Raw genomic sequence first — 10,755 nt, 5'->3', positions numbered from 1 at the left:
ATTTTCTGGAGCTCTGACAGTACCAGGTTTCTTGAACCTTACATAAGCTTTTCTTTTCTTCTTAACTAGATTTTCTACATCCTATGTACACCATGGTTCTTTTACCCTACCACCCTTTCCATGCGTCAATGGAACATACCCGTGCAGAATGCCGTGCAAATGAATTATATATTTAATTGTTGCATAAATTATATTTAGTACTTAATAATTGCATATATCAGAATTATATATGTTCAAGTGGGATGCTGAATCTTGTTTTCACTGGTGAAAATATATCCTTAGAGGTTTTATTGGACTGTTGTGTAGATTTTTAATGTCTGTTATTCCACTTACCCCTTTTGTCCTAGGTAGTGTTAATCTAAGCGCATTCGAATATACATAATGTTTTCTGAAATTTGTCATTTCAGTTCTTATTTTTCTTTGTAAATTTTCCAGATCGGTTTCAGACCAAGATATTATGCCAAAAGAATATGTTAATATGGATATAGCAAAAGTGTTTATTGCCTTTGTTATAATTTTACTGTTGAGCTCTGTTTAGCAGATTTTCTTAAGCCTTGAAGTAAATTCATGTCAAATTATTATTATTATTATTATTATTATAATTAATTGTGAACCTGACGTCGGCTTTGTGTGGTTATTTGCTCCCTGCAGCAAATGGGCACTCAGTCCCTAAGCTGTCTGGCACTGTCTCAAGCTCCATTTTTAAGATAAGATGGAAACATTCATAACCATGTTCAGTCAGAACTGTGGAGTGGATGATCCATCTTGTCTTCCTGCTGAGATTCCCATCTTTACAGAAACCAGACTGGAGCCAATTTGATTTACACTATATGATATGAAGATAGCTGATATCACTTGATTTAGCAGAAGCTATCAGACTAGACAACATCCTGTCTTAGTACTGAAGACTTCAACTCCGGAACTGACATTGGCATTATAGATTGAACCTTCTAGCCAAGCTGTTCCAGCATTCAACAATCACATAATCATGGAATTGTTCCATCTCTTTCATGCCTATCTATGCTAACTCCACTAGCCTGCATTAGGCTTTTATCCCACTATGCCTAGCCCTGTCTGAATGCCTTTATCAACTCCTCTGGCAGCTCATTCCAGATAACTACCACATTCTGTATGAAAACCTACCCCTAGACCTCCTTTAGATATTCCCCCTCTCAACCTAAACCTGTGGCCTCTATTTCTAGACTTCCCTGTCCTGGGAAAAAGACTTGGTTATCTATCCTATCTTTGCCCCTCAGAATTTTATAACCCTTTATAGTGTCTTCCCTCAAGACTTCTAAGTTCCAGTGAGAATAAACTCAGGGTATCCAATCTCTCCTTTTAACTACAGCCCTCCATTCCAGTTGAATTTCTTATGCACTCTACTGCTACCCTATCCTTACTGTAGTGTGGTGACCAGAATTATAAACAGTACTTTTAATGGAATCAAACCAATATTTTGTATATCTTTATTTTGGATCTCCCCCTCCCCCTCCAACTTTCAAATCCCTTACTCACTCTTCCTTCAGTTAGTCCTGATGAAGGGTCTCGGCCTGAAACGTCAACTGCACCTCTTCCTAGGGATGCTGCCTGGCCTGCTGTGTTCACCAGCAACTTTTATATGTGTTGCTTGAATTTCCAGCATCTGCAGAATTCCTGTTGTTTTTTTATATCTGTAACATGATGTCCAAAATCTATGGTAGGGTTGATGAACCAGCAGTACAATACATCTTCTTCAACATTTATCTATCTTAGCTGCCACTTTCAGGGAATGGTATATTTGTACCACAAGCTTTCTCTGTTCAGTAACACTCCCTCAGGCCCTGTCATTCAATGTGTATGCCCTACCCCAGTTTCATGTTCCAAAGTGAATCATTTTGCACTTTCCCAGTCATCTGGATTCATTTGTAAGCTTAGACAATCTTCTTCACTGTCCACCATATCACTAATTTTGGTGTCATGGATTTGTTAAACCTGTCATCATACTGTTAAATATTTGTATTTCTTTGAAGTACTCTCATAGAGTTTTACTGCAATGGCATAGCGATCTGTAAAATCACAGTGGACATAATCTCTGAGTGACATTCATGGAGCATGTTGAAGTTTTGCCAGACTTTGGGTTGTTTACTGTCTAGTTTATTGCCACATGCACAATTACATCTATGCACAAGTTCAATGAAGAACTTATTTGCAGCAGCATCACAGACACGTAACAATCATATAGGCAGTATTCACATGAAAAATCATAAATATACTGTAAATACTACACAATTTTTGAAAGTACACAAAGAAAACCAAAAAAAAATTAGTGCAAAGTGGTCATAGTAATGCTGAACTGCATCGAGTGGTGTTGGCCTAATGTGGGCATTATGTTAATGCTTGTCAAGGGTTAGCGAATGTGTGAGGAAAATGTAGAACATCATAAATTGTTGATAGCAAAAATAGGAAAGGAATATTTGTTTTCAATTGGTGAAAAGTTGAAACGTAATATATTCAGAACTCTAACATCCCTATACAGAGATTATTTAAAGGTAATGTGCAAGTATATTGCTCTATGATCAATGGTCTAGTCATGCAGTGTTTAGCATAATGCTATTGCAGTGCCAGTGACCAGGGTTCAGTTCTGCCACTGTCTGTAAGGAGCTTGTACATTCTCCCTGTAACTGTGTGGGTTTCATTCTTGTGCTCCAGTTTTCTCTCAGATTCCAATGATGTACAGGTTGGTAGGTTAATTGGTCATATGGGTGTAATTAGTTGGCATGGGCTTGTTGGGCAGAAGGGCCTGTTACCATGTTATATGTCTAAATAAATGAAAATAAAATTAGAAGCGCAAAGACATTACTACACAAAGAAATACTGCAACTGAATTTTGTACATGTGCCTAGCTTCTCATCCTAAGAAAGGATATACTTTTGATAGAGCGAGCATGGCAAAGCTTAATCAGGTTGATTCTTGGGAAGGAGTAAGGCAGAGAGACTAACCACACTGGACATATACATACAGTAGAATCTGTAAAAGTGTAGCATGGTACAGAAACAGGACCTTTCGGCCTAACTGGCCCACCTTTAACCTTCTCCTCTTCAAGATGTATTAAATGGGTGAAAACACATTACTCTTCCATGTTGCTTCTCCTGTCAATCACAAGATCTCAATCTTCGAGCCACAATATCACTGCTAGAACAGTCATATTCAGAACAATATTCTAACAAGATAACTGTATGCATAGTTGTACCTGGTAACTGAGGAAGGGCCACTAGCCTGAAATGTTAACTGGTATCTTTTTTTCACAGATGTTGCTGGACTGTCTGATTTCTTCCACCATTTCTGTTCTTCTTCCAGATTTGAGCAAGTGTAGTTCAATTTGTTTTCCAGACCCGGTAATGTGGCGGAAGTGATCAAGAGTGAGCAGCAGATGTCATTGGTTATTGTATACACTCTGAAGGGTGCATATCTGTGTTTTCAAGCCCATTGAGTTAGGAAGAGGGATTATGTTATTAATATTTGATTGTAATCCAAATCTGTTCACCATAATGGAATGATGTAAAAAATACTGTGCAGAAGAAAGCTATTCAGTCCATTGTATGCTGGCAGAAAGTCAGCATAAAGTCATCTTCATTTGAATTCTGGATCATGACACTGTCCACAGTGAGATTGCATAGTGACTAGTTTGTTATTCTAAGCATTATGTACCCAGTTAAATTGTACAGCCTACTGGTGCCTCAATACTAGTCAATTGCACGGTTTAAAAGATTTCCCATCAATACAGAGTGACAGAAATGCAAAAACCCTAAGCGGACTCTGATAGAAATGTTCATCATTTTACATTATTAGGAAAGGGAGAGAGAGGTCAGGACAGACAGGCTGGGCTGAGTGACCTAATTTTGCTTCTATGTCCTATGGTCTTATGGACAGAGGGATGAAGAGAGTAATGGAATCACAAGATGCAATAAACAGCTGGAAGAACTCACCAGGTCAAGCAGCATCAGTGGGTGGGGGGGAAGGGGCAAGGAATTGTTGATGATTCAGGTTGAGACGCATCAGGACTGAGACTGAAGAGATCATAAGACATAGGAGCCGAACTAGGCCATTCGGACCATCATGGCTGATTTATTATCCCTCTCAATCCCATTCTCCTGCCTTCTCCCCGTAACCTTTGTCACCCTGCTAATCAAGAACCAATCAACCTCCACTTTAAATAAGCTCAATGACTTGCCTTCCACAACGGTCTGTGGCAATGAATTCCACAGATTCCTACCATCTGGCTAAAGAAATTCCTCCTCATCCCTAATTTAAATGGATATCCCTCTACCTCGAGGCTGTATTCTTAGGTCTTGGACTACCCCACTGCAGGAAACATCCTCTTCACATCCACTCTGTCTAGGCCTTTCAATATTCGATAGGTTTCAATGAGATTCCTTCCCCCATTCTGCTAAACTCCAGCAAGTATAGGCCCAGACCCATTAAACTCTCTTCAAAATTTACCCTTTCATTCCCAGGAACATTCTAGTGAATCTCCTCTTGACCGTCTCCAACTGTTCACAATACTCTGAGTACAGTCTAACCAATGCCTTATAAGGCCTCAGCATTACATAGAGTCATAGAAAAATACTGATCAGAAACAGGCCTTTCAGCCCATTTAGTCCATGCCAAACCATTTAAACTGTCTACTCCCATCAACCTGCACCGGGACCATAGCCTTCCATTACCTACTATCCTTCTTTTAAACACTGGAATTCAGCTCGCATACACCATTTGCGCTGGCAGCTCATTCCACATTCTTACAACCTTCAGAATGAAGAAGTTTCCCCTCATGTTCCCATTAAATTTTTCACCTTTCACCCTTAACCCATGACCTCCAGTTGTAGTCCCACCTAACCTCAGTGGAAAAAGCCTACTTGCATTTACCCTACCTATACCCCGCATAATTTTGTATACCTCAATCAAATCTCCTTTCAATCTTCTATGTTCCAAGCAGTAAGGTCTTAACCTATTCAGTCTTTCATATAACTCAGGTCCTCCAGAACTAGCAAAATCCTTGCAAATTTTCTCTGCACTCTTTCAACCTTCTTTCCTCTAGGAAGGTGTTCAAAACTGCATACAATACCTTGTTAGAGCAGAAACTGCTCTATTTCTATCTTTGATATCTTTTTTTGCTTTTCAAGGTTCTTTTGAAGACCCTGACCTGAAGTTACACTCTGACTTTGGTTTTTTGTGAGAATGAGAGAGACCTGCTCTCAGGGCCTCACAGCTGGCCACTTTTTGATATCCCAAGGATTCAGCCTGGAAAATTAGCACGCCTTCAGGGTGTCGGATTCTAGGCTGGTGCCCCTGACTGAGGTGTCATGGGAGAACACGGAACATCGGGAGCAGCAGTCTGGCCCATGGTCTATGTGTCCAGAGACCTGAGCCTTTCTGGTGCCGACTGTCTGGGAGCAGAACTCGGAAAAAACGATGCTACAGAGTTTTAATGTCATAAATCAGCGAGTTGTTTGTTGTGTCTCTCCTCTCGCTGTGAAACAGGGACACCTCTTTTTCCCTTATTAGGGGGAGAGAGAGAGCCTGTGGTATGTCAGATTACTGGGTGAACAAGTAGTCTTTGGGGTACTGCAAGTCTGTGTCTTTATTGATGCTTTGCTGCAGGCTTGAGTGCTCAGTGGGGGGTGCTGATGCTTTTTTGCTGGTGGGGGTGGTGGAGGGGTATCATTGCCTTGCTGCTGCTTGTGTGTGGTAGGGGGATCAGGGGGGGTGCTTTGGGGTCCTAAAGTTTAACTGCCATTTATTCTTTAGGGCACTCCTCTATTTTTGTCGATGTTTGCGAAGAAAAAGAATTTCAGGATGTATATTGCAGATATTTCTTTGACTTTGAATGTACCTATTGACACAATACTTCAAGTTAGACCTCATCGATGTCTTCTACAACTTCAGCATAACATCCCATCTGCTGTACTCAGTACTTCGATTTATGAAGGCCAATGAACCGAAAGCTTTCTTTACAACTCTATCTACCTGAGAGAAGAATACCAATATAAAGATCGACAGGGGGGCAAATGAGACAGGGGCTGGTAGGTGATAGGTGGACCGAGAAGGGGGTGAAAGATGACAGGCAGATTGAGGGAGAGGTGGATGGACTGGGAGGCAGAGGCAGGTGGATGATAGGTGCTTAAAAAGTCATGAGCCCGTGGTAATAGAGGAAAACTTCTAGCACTGATAAAGCAATGGCTTATTGGTAGGAGGCAAAGAGTGGGAATAAAGGGAGCCTTTTCTGGTTGGCTGCCAGTAACTAGTGGTGTTCCACAGGGGTCTGTGTTGGGGCTGCTTCTTTTTACATTATATGTCAATGATTTGAATTATGAAATTGATTGCTTTGTTGCAAAGTTTGCAGACAATATAAAGATAGGGGCAGGTAGTTTTGAGGAAGTAGAGACGCTACGGAAGAACTTAGATTAGGAGAATGGGCAAAGAAATGGCAGGTGGAATACTGTGTCGGGAAGTGTATGGTCATGCACTTTGATAGAAGAAATGAAAGTCTGACAGTTTTCTAAATGCAGAGAAAATACAAAAAACTGAGGTGCAAAGGGACTTGGGAGTCCTTGTGTGGGATGCCCTAAAGGTTAACTTGCAAGTGAGTATATGTTGTGGTAGGCGAATGCAATGTTAGCATTCACTTCAAGAGGACTAGAATATGTCTTCACTGAGGGAGACATCAGCAGTATACTGGACACTCAAGGGTGGCAGGGAAGAGAAGTGTGCGCAGTCACAATTACGACAGAGAAAGTACTCAGGAACCTGCATAGTCTAAAGGTAGATAAATCTCCCAGACCAGATGGAATGCACCCTCGTGTTCTGAAGGAAGTAGCTGTGGAGATTGTGGAGGCATTAGCGATGATCTTTCAAAAGTCGATAGATTCTGGCATGGTTCCAGAGGACTGGAAGATTGCAAATGTCACTCCACTATTTAAGAAGGGGGCAAGGAAGCAAAAAGGAAATTATAGACCTGTTAGCTTGACATCGGTGGTTGGGAAGTTGTTGGAGTCGATTGTCAAGGGTGAGGTTATGGAGTACCTGGAGGCATATGACAAAATAGGCAGAACTCAGCATGGTTTCCTTAAAGGAAAATCCTGCCTGACAAACCTATTACAATATTTTGAGGAAATCACAATTAGGCTAGACAAGGGAGATGCAGTGGATGTTGTATATTTGGATTTTCAGAAGGCCTTTGAAAAGGTGCCACACATGAGGCTACTTAACAAGATAAGAGCCCATGGAATTACGGGAAAGTTACATACGTGGATAGAACGTTGGCTGATTGGCAGGAAACAGAGAGTGGGAATAAAGAGATCCTATTCTGGTTGGCTGCCGGTTACCAGTGGTGTTCCACAGGGGTCCGTGTTGGGGCCGCTTCTTTTTATATTGTACATCAACGATTTAGATTATGGAATAGATGGCTTTGTGGCTAAGTTTGCTGATGATACGAAGATAGGTGGTGGGGCTGGTAGTGCTGAGGAAACAGAGAGTCTGCAGAGAGACTTGGATAGATTGGGAGAATGGGCAAAGAAGTGGCAAATGAAATACAATGTTGGAAAGTGTATGGTTATGCACTTTGGCAGAAGAAATAAACAGGCAGACTACTATTTAAATAGGGAGAGAATTCAAAGTTCTGAGATACAACAGGACTTGGGAGTCCTTGTACAGGATACTCTTAAGGTTAACCTCCAGGTTGAGTTGGTGGTGAAGAAGGCGAATGCAATTTTGGCATTCATTTCTAGAGGAATAGAGTATAGGAGCAGGGGTGTGATGTTGAGGCTCTATAAGGCACTGGTAAGACCTCATTTGGAGTACTGTGTGCAGTTTTGGTCTCCTTATTTAAGAAAGGATGTGCTGACATTGGAGAGGGTACAGTAGAATGATTCCGGGAATGAGAGGGTTAACATATGAGGAACGTTTGTCCACTCTTGGACTGTATTCCTTGGAGTTTAGAAGAATGAGGGGGGACCTCATAGAAACATTTCGAATGTTGAAAGGCATGGACAGAGTGGATGTGGCAAAGTTGTTTCCCATGATGGGGAAGTTTAGTACGAGAGGGCATGACTTAAGGATTGAAGGGCGCCCATTCAGAACAGAGATGTGAAGAAGTTTTTTTAGCCAGAGGGTGGTGAATCTATGGAATTTGTTGCCATGGGCGGCAGTGGAGGCCAGGTTATTATGTGTATTTAAGGCAGAGATTGATAGGTATCTGAGTAGCCAAGGCATCAAAGGTTATGGTGAGAAGGCAGGGAAGTGGGACGAAATGGGAGAATGGATCAACTCATGATAAAATGGCGGAGCAGACTCGATGGGCTGAATGGCCGACTTCTGCCCCTTTGTCTTATGGTCCTATAAAAGCAAAGATGTAATGTTGAGACTTTATAAAGCACTGGTGAAGCCTCACTAGGAGTATTTTGAGCAGTTTTGGGCCCCTTATCTCCAAAAGGATGTGCTGAAACTGGAGAGGGTTCAAAGGAGGTTCATGAAAATGATTCCAGGATTGAATGGCTTGTCATATGAAGAGCGTCTGGTGGCTCTGGGCTTGTATTCACTAGAATTTAGAAGAATGAGGGGTGACCTCATTGAAACCAATCAAATGGTGAAAGGCCTTGATATAGTGGATGTGGAGAGGATATTTCCTATGGTGGGAGAGTCTTAAGACCAGAGGACACACTTCAGAATAGAAGGGCATCCTTTTAGAATGGAGATGAGGAGGAATTGCTTTAGCTGAAGAGTAGTGAATCTGTGGAATTCTTTGCCACAGGCAGCTATGAAAGCCAAGTCCTTATGGCTATTTAAGGCAAAGGTTGATAGATTCTTGATTGGTTAGGGCCTGAAGGGATACGGGAAGAAGGCAGGAGTCTGGGGCTGAGAGTAAAGTTAGATCAGCAATGATGAAATGGTGAAGCAGATTTGATGGGCCAAATGGCATAATGCTGCACTTATATCTTACGGTCTTATAGGGAAGTATGTGGTCCTGCACTTTGGCAGAAGGAATAAAGATGAAGGCTATTTTCTAAATGGGGAGAGAATTTTGAAATCAGGGATGCGGAGAGACTTAAGAGTCCTAGTGCAGGATTCTCTAAAGGTTAACCTGCAGGTTGAGTCAGTAGTAAGGAAGGCAAATACAATGATAACATTCATTTTGAGAGCTCTAGAATATAAAAGCAAGGATATAACGCCGAGGCTTTATGAAGCACTGGTCCAAATGTGGAGAATGGTGAGTAGTTTTGAGCCTCATCTCTAAGAATGGATATATTGGTGCAGGATAGTGTCCAGGGAAGGTTCACGAGAATAATCTGGAAATGAAAGGATTAATGTATGTGGAGTGTATCGTTTGATGGCTCTCAGTCTGTACTCGAGAGTTTAGGAGGATTGGCAGGGGTGAGGGGTGAGGGAGTTGTGGTGGTTCTTATTGAAAACTACTGAATATTGAAAGGATTAGATAGAGTGGACAGAGAGAATGTTTCCTATAAGGGTGGGGAGTCTAGGGCCAGAGGGCCCTGTCCTTACCGATTCGTTATTCAGTCGGAGAAAACACTCAGAGGCCACGTTTTTGCTCGATCAATTCTTTATTTAATTTGATCCGAGGAGAGGTAACCACCATATGCTTCTGCAGCGTCTGGCAATCAGCTCTGCGTAGCATGAGTACAAGGTTACATTTATATCCAGAGAAGAAGGTTTCAGTTAGCACCTGTTTCCCCTGTCCACGCTTATGACGGTTTTGTGGTTAGCAATTTCATCATGGTCACAATAGCTTCACGTGCAGAGGTACAGGTCAGTAAGCACCTCTATTCTAAGAAATGAGCATGCAGTTGGCAGCATCCTAACTGTGCCCGGTTCAATTGTCTAGTTCCCGCCCCTGCTATATTTTCTAGGTCACATACACCATTTAACCCTTCCTATCCTGTACTCTAACCCCCTTTTCACTTACACAGCCCTAACTCAGAATAAAAGAATGTCCTTGTGGAAGCTAAGTCATTACATATTTTAAAAGCGGAGTTTGATAGGTTTTTGATTTAATCAGGACATCAAAGACTATGGGCAGAAGGTAGGAGAATGGAGTGAATGGGGTTGAGGGAGAACAACAAATGAGCCATGATGGAATGGCGGAACAGATTTGATCGGCCAAATGGCCAGATTGTATTTTACGGTATTATGGAGAAGGCAAAAGAAAGAATCTTAACCTGAAGGAGTGCATTCTTTTGGGTACAAGTGGTGGTGAAGTGAGGTGAGGGGAAGAAGCTAGAAATACTGCAGCAGGCTTGGGCTTCCAGAAACTCTACAGTGAGAACAAGGTGTGCATTCCAGTGCAATGGAGGGGTTTCTTGGAATTCTAGTCTAAATACTCTGTACACAGCTGCTTCCTTGCTTGCTGGTGAAAATAGTTTGGCCACTAGACTTTACTTGTTATACTTTGAACTTCTTTCAAGACGCATCAATTTGTGTGGAACTTTGTCAGTGTCAGGTAGGATGTCAGCTCTGTGCTTCTGAACTGAAAGTGGGAGGTGATAGGTGAAAGCAACAAAGGGCTGAAGATGATGAAATCTGATAGGATTGATGGAATCAATTAAGGGAGGGGGAGAGTAGATGGTAGAAGTGACGGAGGAGTGTGTGTTTGGTGGGCAGACTGAAAGGTGGAGGAGAGGAAAGAAGCAGGATAATGGCAGCTGTGGTGTATGGAGGAAGAACTGCAGCAATCATCAGGAAAGAGAAAAGGGATGGAAGGGGACC

Source organism: Mobula hypostoma, chromosome 9 (genome assembly GCF_963921235.1).
Source record: "Mobula hypostoma chromosome 9, sMobHyp1.1, whole genome shotgun sequence".
Lineage (NCBI taxonomy): Eukaryota > Metazoa > Chordata > Chondrichthyes > Myliobatiformes > Myliobatidae > Mobula > Mobula hypostoma.
The sequence above is the reverse complement of the archived record's forward strand: the minus strand, read 5'-3'. Positions refer to the sequence as shown.